The sequence below is a fragment of the Aquarana catesbeiana genome, linkage group LG05, assembly GCF_042186555.1.
Source record: "Aquarana catesbeiana isolate 2022-GZ linkage group LG05, ASM4218655v1, whole genome shotgun sequence".
In the NCBI taxonomy this organism is placed as follows: domain Eukaryota; kingdom Metazoa; phylum Chordata; class Amphibia; order Anura; family Ranidae; genus Aquarana; species Aquarana catesbeiana.
Window position 1 is genome coordinate 566567380 of NC_133328.1, and position 13443 is coordinate 566580822.

Sequence of the window (13443 nt, forward strand, 5' to 3'; positions counted from 1 at the left end):
CTTTTTTCCCACAAATAGAGTTTTCTTTTGATGGTATTTGATCACCTCTGCGTTTTTTATTTTTTATGCTATAAACAAATGCGACAGTTTTGGAAAAAAAAGCAATATTTTTTACTATAATAAATATCCCCCAAAATATATAAAAAAAACATTTTTTTTCCTCAGTTTAGGCCGATATGTGCTCTTCTACATATTTTTGGTAAAAAAAAATTGCAATAAGCGTATATTGATTGGTTTGCGCAAAAGTTATAGCACCTACAAAACAGAGGAAAGATATATGGCATTTTTATTATTTTTTTTTATTAGTAATGGCGTGATTTTTATTGTGACTGCGACATTATGGCGGACACATCGGACACTTTTAACACTATTTTGGGACCATTGTCATTTATACAGCGATCAGTGTTATACAAATGCACTGATTAAGGTGTAAATGACACTGGCAGGGAAGGGGTTAAACACTAGGGGCCGATAAAGGGGTAAAGTGTGCCCTAGGGAGTGTTTCTAACGGGGGGGGGGGGTTGCCTAGGACATGACGGCGATCACTGCTCCTGATCACAGACAGCAGTGATCTGTCATGTCACAAGGCAGAACGGAGAAATGCCTTGTTTACATAGGTATCTCCCTGTTCTGCCGCACCGTGACACAATTGCAGGATACCGGCGGACATAGAGTCTGCGGGCACGTGCCCACAATGCTGCGTCTTAAAGGGGACGTACCTGTACGCCCATTTGCACAGCCATGCCAATGTATATGGTCGTGCACTTGTCGGCAAGTGGTTAAAGGCATAGCTCATTGTTACCAAAAACTGTTTATGCAGGTAAGGGGCTCCTATACATAAAAACAACGTGTGTAGCTGTGACCAAAGTTGAATAACGCCCTTGCTATAGGCATAAGCCATTTATATAATTTACCTTATGAAGCCTGACTGGAATGCTCCCAGGACGTTTAAGGGAATCCTGGATGTTACTTTTCACCATCACAGGAGTGAGCTCTCTAAATGCTTTGAATCAGAGAAAGAGCTCACACCTGTGATAGAGAACAGTAACAGCTAGAAGTCCTTGGTAACAGCCTGGGAGTTTTCCAGTCAGGCTTCAGGAGGCATGGAAATGGTTTCACCTATAACAAAGGGCATTCTTTGACTTTGGTCAGATCTGCACAGTTTGTTTTCACCTCCAGAGGCAGTTTCCTGATAAAGGTGAACTAACCTGCTAAATAGGTAGAAGAATCTCAGGAAACCATCTTAATGACTCTATCACCTGTAGTCATGCATAGGGTTGCTTTGTGCACCCATTTAAACGTGACAGCACTGTCCCTTTTAGATAATCACATTTCCGTCCTGACCCGGGCGGCCCGGATGTGACGTAAGCGGCACTTCCTGTTCTGGTACAGGAGCCGCGTACGACCAATAGTGGTGTGTCTCTGGCTGGCTGTCTCTGCGAGGGAGACCCGACTGCGCATGCGCTGTGACCCCTCCTCCTACGGAGCATTGTGAGCGCCATACGTTGGTGTGATCGGAGAGCGGTCGTACGGCGGAGGTCCGCGGATTACACGGTAATTGCCTTTATTTCCAGGGGCGCCTTCCCAGTCCGCCGCTTGTGTGTGATGGTCCTATGGGGGAGGGCAGGAGGCGAGAACACGTGACCCCCGGGGTGGTGATTGCGCCGTAACGGCCGGTATCTGCTCTGGTTCCCCTCACTGTGAGGAGTGACGCTTCGAATAACGATCGTTATAACGCATGTGTTACAGATTAGTGAATGTCTCGTTCTATTGGACTGTGTCTGATCACATTATGGTTCATCCACCTTCAGGGCCCAATCACACGGGTGCATTGTAATACACATAGCGCTTGTTTACCACCCAGGACCACACTGGTGGCGTGCGGGTCTGTGAAGGTCGAGCGTTTTTACCTGCCTTCCCATAGACTTCTATGCAGTCACGCGGTTTTTGCTGCATTTTCTGAAGGCGCACCAAAGAAGGCAGCAAGCAGGACTTTTGGGGTGCTTTCCAAAAATGCAGAAAGAACCAGTAACCTCGTGGAAGTCTATGGGACTGCGGGTAAACCGCACACCCCCCCGCACTGCGGGCAGATCACAGCGCGCCAGTGTGACCCGGGAATAAGGCTAGACCGAGCCGGGGCAGGAAATCGCAGCTGTTCCCGCAACCACATTGTGCTGCTCTGTAGAGATTTGTGGGGCTCCCCATTCATTCTTGAAGTGTCACTAAACCCAGTAATATTAAAATAGTTCACCCCCCCCCACAGTGCCCACCGCTTATAAATCTTCTTTTTACATTAAAATATTGCCACTATATACCTTTTTGGCTGATCTGTAGACACGCCCACATGTGTGATGTCAGTATTATGTGACCTGGCTATCCCTGAGAACAAGTAAATGTTCTCTCCAGCATAAGACACAACTGAGCATATGCAGGTTGGCTACCCTGTAGAGCTGCACAATTAATCGTTAAAAAAAATCGTGATCTCGATTCAACCCCACTGACGATCTCTGTTGCAGAGTTTGCAGATTCTTTCATATAACAAGTGGAGAGACTTTTCTGCTCTCTCAGCTGTCAAAAGAAAACATCCAGGCAGTCTGCCAAGTTTTTAAAAAGAAACATTGTATAACTCTTTCTTCTTGGATCAAAGGGAAGCTTCTGTGTGTAAAGAAAACAAATCCAGGCAGTCTGCCAAGTTTTTAAACAACCTGTAAATGCAGGAAGTTTAACCACTTAAAGTCTCTAAATCTTTTTCTGACACTTGTTAAGTTAGAATTAATATTTTTTGCTAGAAAATTACTTGCAACCCCCAAACATATATATTTTAGCAGAGACCCTAGGGAATAAAATGTCAATTGCTGCAATATTTTATGTCACACTGTATTTGCCCAGCGGTCTTTCAAACGCAATTTTTAGGGAAAAAATACACTTCAATGAATAAAAAAAAAAAAAACGAAACAGTAAATTTAGCCCAATTTTTTTTTTTTGTTTTAATGTGAAAGATGATGTTGCGCCGCGAGAATCGTGATCTATCTTCTAAGCAAAAAAATCGTGATTCTCATTTTAGCCAGAATCGTGCAGCTCTACTACCCTGCCTGTGTTAGCTGGCCTTCCCTAGATAGACAGTGGAGGAGGGGAAGGATCTGTGCATACAGGATAAAAATAGCCTTATTACACAATGCAGAGGATTAACCCCTTAAGTTCCACAGTCATTATACCAAGCATGCTGTTCTGCATATACAGACAGATTTTACTGTTGTGGGTTTAGTAACACTTTAATGTCAACCCCATGCATCGCAGCAGGTGCAGGAACTAGAGGGTAGTTCCCTCCCACCATGTTTTAAAAAATATGCATGCACCCTTTTTTATTCTGCTGGGATTGCAAGCATAAGGGCCTCTTCAAATGAATGGTCTGCTGTGCCCGCGCAAACCTGCCAAGGGCCTGGTTCACACTATTGCAGGTTTGTGGGCCACATTTGCATGGGCACAACAGCCCATTTGTTTGAATGGCCTGCTGTCCCTGCGTTTCATGCAGGATAAAGGTTTCTGCACCGTTTTAAAAATGCGGCGGTCAGGAAAAGCTCCATTCAGTTTCCCAACATTTCCTGCAACTGCAAACATGCTTTGTTTTTTAGATACATGGGGCTTAGAGGTGCACCAAATTGAAATTTTGGTACTGAAAATGACAGTTTTTAAAATATATATACATTTTAATATAGAATTGTATTATATTTGACTTTTTTAAATTAATATCAATTTAAATGAATATGAATTTGTCGGCCATTATTGGCAAGTTTAGCTCAAGAAAAGTTCAAGAAAATAGTATCCCTTTAATTTCTATGTATGTCTTCACACTGGTCTGTTGCACTTCCATTATGGTGTTAAAAATCTTGCTTGCTGCATTTTTGGTTAGTTAAAGAGGAAGTAAACTTCCTCTGCTGACATTTGCTGACCTATAGGTAAGCCTATAATGGGGCTCACCTATAGGTAGTGTAAATGTCTGTCAACATGTACCGTTTAGAAGATGTTTATGCTACATGCGGGCGCAGCCAGTAACATCACTGGCGCATGCGCTCTGAAGGAGCAGCCATGGGTGCCATTCCTTCTGAGCCCCGCAAAAGGGCGACTCCTGCGCGCATGCGTGGGAGTGATGTCCTCGCGGCTCCGGCCAATCACAGCGCCGGATCCTGTGAACCCAGAAGAAACTCTGGGGAAAACGTCAGCAGTGTGCTGGAACAGTTTCATTCTAAGTTAGTATGTGATGCATACTAACTCATTATGCTTATGTCTTACAGGTTTTTTTATTTAGAGTTTACAACCTCTGTAAAGAAATCGCACCTCCTCGTAAAAATTAATTGAAAACACAGCAATACCTGTTTTACATTTTTGATGCATTTTTTGAGCCACATGACCCATGAAAAGCAAACCATAAGCATAGTAAAGTCATGGCAATATAGTGTGCGTTTTTGATGCATTATAGGCACCTTTTTTCTCTTATCGGCAAAATGCCGATTAACGTAATTTTCAGCCGATATGTTTCGGCCGACGTCTAATGGGGGTGACATTAAGAATGAATGGTAGCCCCATGCATTTTGGCTACGGGTGGTTGTATCCACCCTCAATAGTGTGAACCAGGCCTTATGTGTTGTTGGTGCCGGTGCAGTGTATGTATGTGTTAGGAGTCCATCCTACATGAATTGCACCACACTGTGCAGAGGACCATGGGTTGTGGTGGCACACAGGAAAATGTACATCTGAACACATAACTTTGATGGGGCCCTGATAGCAGGGATATGGACCCCCGCCGTGCTTCACAGCGTATCTAGAGCATCATAAATCACCATCCTTTACAGTGTATCTAGAGTGTTGTAAACCTCGAGAAAAATGTATCCCTTTTAAATTCTATGTTAGGACCATATATATTTGGACACAGGCACAATTTTCATACTTTTGCCACAAGAATAAAATGAAAATGAAACAATCTAAATGAATTTGAAGTGCAGACTTTCAGCTTTAATTCAAGGGGTTGAACATAAATATCAAGTACACATTTTAGGAACTGCAACCATTTTTATACACCGTCCCCCCCCCCCTCCTTTTTTTCAGGGGCTCAAATCTAATTGGACAAATGAATATAATCATAAATAAAATGTTCAGTTTTAATATTTTTTTTTTGAGAATCCTTTACTGGCAATGACTGCCTGAAGTCTGGAGCCCATGGACATTACCAAAGACTGGGTTTCCTCCTTTCTGATGCTTTGCCAGGCTCTAACTGCAGCTGTCTTCAGTTGTTCTTTGTGGGTTTTTCTGTCTTTTTAGTTTTGCCTTCAGCAAGTGAAATGCATGCTCAATTGGGTTGAAATCAGGTGATTGACTTGGCCATTGCAGAATATTCCACTTCTCTTTCAAAAGCTCCTGGGTTGCTTTTGCAGTTTGTTTTAGATCATTGTCCATCTGTACTGTGAAGCGCCATCCAATCAACTTTGCTGCATTTGGCTGAATTTGGGCTGACAATATATCTCTAAACATTGCAGAATTCATCCGGCTGCTTCTGTCTTCTGTCACATCATCAATAAACACCAATGACCCAGTGCCACTGGAAGCCATGCATGCCATCACACTGTAAGCTCCACCATGTTTTACAGATGACGTTGTGTGCTTTGGATCATGAGCTGTTCCAAGCCTTCTCCACACTTTTTTTTTTTCTTCCTGTCCTTCTGGTACAGATTAATCTTAGTTTCATCTGTCCAAAGAATGCTTTTCCAGAACTGGTCTGGCTTTTTTAGATGTTTTTTTGGCAAAGTCTAATCTGGCTTTTCTATTCTTCAGGCTTATGAATGGTTTGCACCTTGTGGTGAACCCTCTGTATTTGCTCTTGTGAAGTCTTCTCTTGATTGTAGACTTTGACAATGATACGCTCACCTCCTGGAGAGTGTCCTTCACTTGTCTGGGTGTTGTGAATGGGTTTTTCTTTACCATAGAGAGGATCCTGCGATCATCCACCACTGTTGTCTTCTGCGGATGTCCAGGCCTTTTTATGTTGCTGAGCTCACCAGTGCGTTCTTTTTTCCTCAGAATGTACCGTGTTTCCCCGAAAATAAGACATACCCATAAAATAAGCCGTAGCAGGATTTCTAAGCATTAGCCCAATATAAGCCATACCCCGAAAATAAGACGTAGTGATAGGCGTGGCTATGCGTACCGGCGCGGAGCGGTAAAGAAGACGTATGACATGCCTAGTGATACAGTAGTGTTGCGGAGCGGTAAAGAAGTCGGGCAGCCCTTCTCATCTGCCCCACCGTGACAGCTGCTACTGTATCTCGGATGTGACCTGTGACCAGCCTCATCAATAAGGTCTGTTCTGCCTGTCAGGTCGTTCTGTGAAAGTGAAAGTAAAAGTCTCCTCAGACTGACGTGAGGAGCAGGACGCTCTGTATTGTGTATCCTCAGGGGAAGAAGTAAAGCTGCTCCCCAGCACTGAGCAGCAACAGTCTGTGGGTCTCTCTCACCCCACACAAACACCAGGGGATAGGGGAAAAACTTTAGCAAGCAGTCTGCTACTGAGCCAAGAGACCCCATAGAGATCATCCCAGCTCCACTTTGCAGTTCTCACTGGATCCCTGATAAATAAGCCAGCCCTTACACATCAGCTTTGCTGGCCTATCTCTGCTTTTCCTGAGTATCCGTACAATTAGACAAGATGAGTGCAAAAAGAAAGAGTTATTCTGTTGAGTACAAGAAAGGAATTGTGGAGGACTCCCAGGGCAAGAATCTTACAGCTTTCTGCAAAGAGAAGAAGTTGGATATCCGAATGGTCCAAAAATGGCGAGCAGAATATGATAACCTCAGTCTACAGGTGGACAGAGGAAATGCTAAGAAGCGCAAGTGTGGTTCAGGTTGGCAACCTTTATTTCCTGAGCTGGAAGACATGATCAGTGAATGGGTTGCTGACAGGAGAGCAAAGGCTTTGGTTGTGCGCAGGGCTGATATTCAAGCATTTGCCCTTGCAATGGCACCACAATTCGACATATCCCCAGAATTCAAAGCATCACAACACTGGCTGGATGGCTTCCTTCAGCGATATGAACTGTCTCTCAGAAAATCAACAACACTGTTTAAGTTGGAAGATGCTGAAGTTATTAAGCGAGCACTTGCATTCAAGTCCTTTGTTGATGGCATCGACTTTTCTAAATACCAACTTTGCAACATGATTGCTATGGATGAAACTGCAGTGTTTATGGGTCAAGGAGCCCAAACGACAATTGAACAGAGGGGTGCCTCCTCAATCTACGTTCCCTCCACTGGTCACGAAAGTTCACGTGTTACCTGTATTTTGGCAATTCGTCTGGATGGAACGAAAGCCACACCTGTTATCATCAGTAAGGGAAAGAAAGATAAGATTGAACGTGTTTCTGGCATTTATGTTCTTGAAAGCGAAAAAGCCTGGTGCACACAAGCAGTTATAAGGAAGTGGCTTGATTTAATGCTGCCACTTGTTTTGCGAGGTGGCCAAAGAGGTCTGCTAGTCTGGGATTCAGCCAGCACTCACCGTGCTAAAGACATGAAGAACTTCCTTGCAGAGAGAAGAATAGATCAAATAATGATTCCTGCTGGAATGACTGCCTATCTGCAGACTCTTGATATTGCAATAAACAAGCCATTCAAAGACCATTTGCGTATGGAAATTAACGACTACATTGAAAATAGAATGACAAGAAATCAGCGTGGAAACTTTGTGAAACCTAGCCTGCAAGAGGTCGTGATTTGGGTGAAGAATTCATGGGATAAAATCACTGACAGTGTTGTTGCCAATGCACTCCGAGCAGGTTACATGGATAAGAGCTGCTCATTTCATGAGAGCTCTATTTCTCGACATGAAAGATTGGGGCCAATGGTTCTAAAGGAAATGGAGTCGCAAGAAATTCAGGATGGAATTCCAAGTTTGCAGAGTTATGACGATGTTCCAGAAGAAGACGACTTAACTGTAATTGAATAAATGCTGATTGTTGTACCATACTTAATAAAAATAAGACACCCCCTGAAAATAAGCCATAGTGTGTTTTCTTGAGGAAAAATAAATATAAGACGGTGTCTTATTTTCGGGGAAACACGGTACCAAACTGTTGATTTGGCCACTACTAACGTTGCTGCTATCTCTCCGATGAATTTGTTTCATTTTTGAAGCCTTACAAATGGCCTGTTTCACTTGGATGAACAGCTCCTTTGAACACCTGATGTAGGTTCACAGCAATAAATTCCAAATGCAAAAACCATACTTCAGCCTCGTACACATGGTTTGATTGTTGTACGACCGAGCGTCTGATTTTTGTCAAAAGCGCGTGTGCAGGATTTTGTCTAGCATACGAACTATCCGCAAATTGTCGTTCAACAAACACGAACGTAGTGACGTACAAAGGGAAAGTTCATTTCTCAAGCGCCACCCTTTGGGCCCCTTCTGCTAATTTCATGTTAGAAGCTTGGTGAGTGTTGATTCGCACTTTTTTTATTAAGTTATTTTTATTTGGCTGGCAGATAGCATCTCTAATTTCTGTTTTTTTTTTTTTTTTTTTTTTTTTTTTTTTTTTTTTTTTTTTTTTTTTTTCTGCACAATAAAAAAAATTGTGTATTGTAATACTTGGCTATGTGTTTTTCTTCAAATGACAGTTTGGGAATAGGCAGTTATATTAAAAACAACACAATGAAAAACTAACAAGGGACACCAACATAGTTGTATTTTTGATCTTAAAAACTACAGGATAATGGTGTTGTGGTAACTTCCCAAAAAAATCAAACAACCATAATATTATTATTTATATCCGTACAAAACAAATGCCTTTTAAAATAAGTTTGGAATAACTACATCAGTATCACCAGTAAAGCAGCTTCATTATTATCCCATTAAAGATGATGAGAATGTGCGCTGTATTTCGACATTTCATCAATTGCCGCGTCACGAATGTTAATTCTAGATTACGAACAGTAGTTAACAAGACCGAACTCTTCCCAGTTGTTCCTTGATTCCAATCATTCGTGTTTTTACTTTCAACTTTTGTGTGCCAATTTCTGTACTGACCATCCGAAAATCAGACGTTGAGTTCACATCCGACAAATTTTATAGTCTGCACATCTAGCTTTTGTCTGACGAAAAAGTGAATTCGGCGGTCGAAAGCACCGTACTAACGATCCGAAAATCCGCAGACATCTATCGAATCGACTCCAGACCTTTTTACCTGCTTAATTGGTGAAGAAATAAAGGAGTTGCCCACACCTGGCCATGAAACTGCTTTTGATTCAATTGTCCAATTACTTTTGGTCTCTTGAAAAAGGGGGATGGCTATCCTTAACCACTTCAGCCTCGTAAGGATTTACCCCCTTTTAATGACCAGGCCGTTTTTTGAGATCTACAGCACTGCGTCGCTTTAACTGACAATTGAGCAGTCGTGCGATGTTGTACTCAAACAAAATTGATGTCCTTTTTTTGCCTCCCACAAATAGAGCTTTCTTTTGGTGGTATTTGATCACTTCTGCGGTTTTTAATTTTTTGTGCTATAAACAGACCGACAATTTGGAAAAAAAAAACCTGTATTTTTTTACTTTTTGTTATAATAAATATCCCCACCCCCCAAAAAAAAGTAAAACAAATTTCTTCATCAGTTTTTAGGCCAATATGTATTCTACATATTTTTTGGCAAAAAAAATCACAATAAGCGTATATTGATTTGCGCAAAACTTATAGCGTCTACAAATTAGGGGATAGATTTATGGCATTTAATTTGTTTTTTTTTTTATTTAGTAGCGATTTTTAACGGGATTGCGGAAGACAGATTGGACACTTTTGACACTTTATTTTTTTATTTATTTTTTTTTTTTTGGGACCAGTGATATTTATACAGTGATTATAAAAATGCACTGATAACCCCTTCCCTGCCAGTGTAATTTATACAGTTAAGTGTGTCCTAGGGAGGTGTTTCTAACGGGGGGGGGGGGGGGGTGTACTGCCTGGGATTACAGAGATCGCTGTTACTAATTGCTAGGAACAGAGGATCACACTGCACTCCTCTGATAGAACCTCTCTGTGGAGCGGCCGCTGGCTACGCGCATCGGCTCCGGCACCCAATGTATCTATTACACGAAGCGCCGTACCAGTATGGCGATTCGCACAATAGAGCCGATCTGCCGCAGTATAACTGCGGTGGCTGGTCAGCAAGTGGTTAAAGAGGAGACCCTCCTCTTTACGGGGATATGCCAATGTAAAAGCAGATCCCCATTCTATCAGGGGGTCCACCCACCCCTGCAAAAATTAAAAGCCAGCAGCTACACATATATACTGCAGCTGCTGCCTTTTAATAATGGGACACTTATCCGGTCCTGGAGTCCTGTGATGTCGGCACCACAGCTGATGTTTCCATCAGCTGTAGGGTGCTGCTGCCGCCATTGCGGGTAAGGGAACCTGGCAGTGCAGCATTACGGCTTTACATTGGGTCCCTACTGTGCATGCGCGAGGCGGGACGTTACGAAAAGTCCCGCAAGCACCATCTTTGGGGCGATTTGGGAGGGCTGTAAATAGGGCTCCCAAAATGCCCTGGCCATTGCAAAGCGCCTGAAAACTGAACTTTTTTTTTTTTTTTGGCAAAAAAAGCGCCACGCTAGTGGCCGAAAAGCATTGCAAAAATGAGCAGTGCTTTAGTGCTAACGGTTGGGAGCTGCCAGTGTGAAAGGGGTCTAAAAGGGACATGGGCAAGGGAAAAAAAAAAAAAAAGACAGGTGCTCCACTTTATCCAAACCAAAAAAAGTTTTGCCTTTAGTTAGACTGCATTCACACCTGAGCGTTTTCAGCTCGTAAAACGCTCGTAAAACACCTGAAAAACGCCCAACAAGCAAAATCCTATTCATTTCAATGGCACCTGTTCACATCTGAGCGTTTTGTCACCTGAAGCAAAACGCCTGAAAAACACAGCGTTTTTCTGCATTTCACATTGGTGACCTGAACAAAACGTGACCAAATAGCGGTTAAAAAAACAAAACTTTGAAACGCTCGGGGGGTGGGGGGATGTGGTTGGGGTTTATAGGGGCTGCTCTAGGTGTGAGAATTGAGTATGTCAGATGAAAGCCATGGCTTGTAGAATCTGTTTCTCCACAAGGTGGTATTTGTTCACAATCGGTTTATCCATCAACTCAATAGCAAATCAATAGGCTCGGTTCACATAGTGGGATTTCAGATGCAACTTGAGTTGGTCAGAATCGCATGACAATGGAAATCACATTGTTTTCAATGGTGCCCATTCACATCGGTGCAACTCAGCAGTGTGATTTTTGGAAAAGGTTCCTGTATAGCTTTGGCATGATTTTGGCCCGTAGAATATGCAGACCACTTTGAAATTGTATCCAAGTCGCATCACGTAATTACACTGCAGATTGGATCAAAGCAGTGTAAACCTAGCTTTGGGGAATATGTTAGTTTCCGAAGTGTATTACTAGCCAAAAGTTATGTCTCTAAGAGACACAACATAAGAGAGCACACAATTAAATTCTATAAAATCTGGTGATAAATCTGCCCATCCTCAGTGTAATCACAGACCTTCTTGCTTTTTCTACCCCACCAGGTTTTTTTCAGGTTGTGGCTTGTGCAGGAGAGACATTGTTCTGTTTTCTGTGGAGAAGAGGGAACAAACCTTTATTGGCTGCAGTGGTGTTCCAGTATGGTGAACATCTGTAACTGGTAAGAAGAACTTACAACCTGTGATTGCTCACTACATAATGGTTGTTGGCCCCTACATTGACTAATTAACTCATGTTAAGCTTAGATTATTAACCACTTTCCGATTGGGCTGTAGCCGAAACACAGCTACAGCCTGGTCGTCCAGTTCTGGGAGGGCATCTATTGACGTTCTCCCAGAACCCCCCCCTCTGCACGGTCTGTGATTGCTGTGTCCATTGGACACAGCTGATCACAGATCGAGGTAAAGGGCCAATCACAGCAGCCCTTTACCATGTGAACAGCTGTGTCAAATCACAGCTCTTCCCATGTAAAAAAAAAATGCTGGTTATCGGCATTTCCTTTCCTCAGTGCTGTCACTGTGTGTGTGAGGAAAGGAGAGCCGATAACTGGCTGTCCTGTGACAGGGGACATTTACACTGATGATCGGGGCACTGAACATCAGTGCAGCCTCATCAGCGCACATCAGTGAAGAAGAAAAATTACTTATTTGCAAAATTTATAACAAACTAAGAAAAAGGTGGTGTGTTTTTTGTTTTTTTTTTTCTTGTGGTGTGTGTTTTTTTTTTTTTTGTTTTGTTTTTTTATTCTTTTCATTTTCAGTATTTTTTTGTTTAGGAAAAAAAAACCCAGTGGTGATTAACTACTTGCCCTCCGAAAGGTTTACCCCCCTCTTCCTGGCCATGCCATTTTTTGCGATACAGCACTGGGTTACTTTAATTGACAATTGCGTGGTTGTGCGACGCTGTACCTAAATAAAATTATTTATGTCCTTTTTTTTTCCCCACAAATAGCTTTCTTTTAGTGGTATTTGATCACTTCTGCGGTTTTTATTTTTTGCGCTATAAACAAAAAAATTACCTACAATTTTGAAAAAAATTTTAAAAAGTTACTTTCGGCTACTAAACATATCAAATAAAAAAAAATGGGGAAAAAATCTAATTTCTTCATCAGTTTAAGCCAATATGTATTCTGCTACATGTTTTTCTTTAAAAAGAAATCCCAATAAGCCCATATTGATTGGTTTGCGCAAAAGTTATAGCGTCTACAAACTATGGGATAGATTTAGGGAATTTCAAAAAAAAAAAATATTTTTTATACTAGTAATGGCAGCAATCAGCGACTTATAGCAGAACTGCTACATTGCAGGGGCCAAATTGGAAACTAAGTGACACTTTTTGGGGACCATTGACACTAATGCAGTGGTCAGTGCTAAAAACTGTTCACTGTCCTGGCATTGACACTGGCTGGGAAGGGGTTAACATCAGGGACGATCAAAGGGTTGAATGTGTGCCTAGGGAGTGCTTGCTAACTGTGTGGGAGGTGCTTGTACTATGGGAAGGCAGATTTGTGTTCCTGCTTTGTAGAATCACAACCTTCCCTTCTCACAGAACGGTGACCTGCCTTGTTTGTGTCCCGAACGATCGGTGGGTCCTGGCGGACATTGTGTCCGCTGATTGGCTCCCGCTATGTCCAATCACAACGGGAGCGGGTCACCGGCGGCACGTTTGCTCCAGACCCAGAAATGCAGACTCACGTACAGGTACATGATTTTGCATAGGAGAGCCACCTTGCTGCCCTATATATACAGTATACGGCTGGCAAGCGGTTAAATACCACCAAAAGAAAGCTCTATCTGTCTCAAAAAATATACATTTAATTTAGGTATTGCATAACTGCAATTGTCACTCAAAGTGTGACAGCGCAGAAAATTGGCCTAGGCAGAAAGG

The 13443-nt window shown here is 42.4% G+C and overlaps 1 protein-coding gene across 2 annotated transcripts in view; it reads left to right on the plus strand.

Moving 5' to 3' along the window:
- Window positions 1-1404: 1404 nt before the first annotated feature.
- The window catches only part of LOC141145355 (RNA-binding protein 12B-B-like), a 40796-nt gene continuing 28757 nt past the window's right edge, over window positions 1405-13443 (plus strand). Inside the window, exons 1-2 of one of the 2 annotated variants that reach the window (XM_073631957.1) lie at window positions 1405-1554; window positions 11601-11716. The gene's annotated coding sequence lies outside the window, so the exon portion shown is untranslated. The remainder of the gene's footprint in view (window positions 1555-11600; window positions 11717-13443) is intronic. The other variant, XM_073631958.1, reaches the window with a different exon arrangement.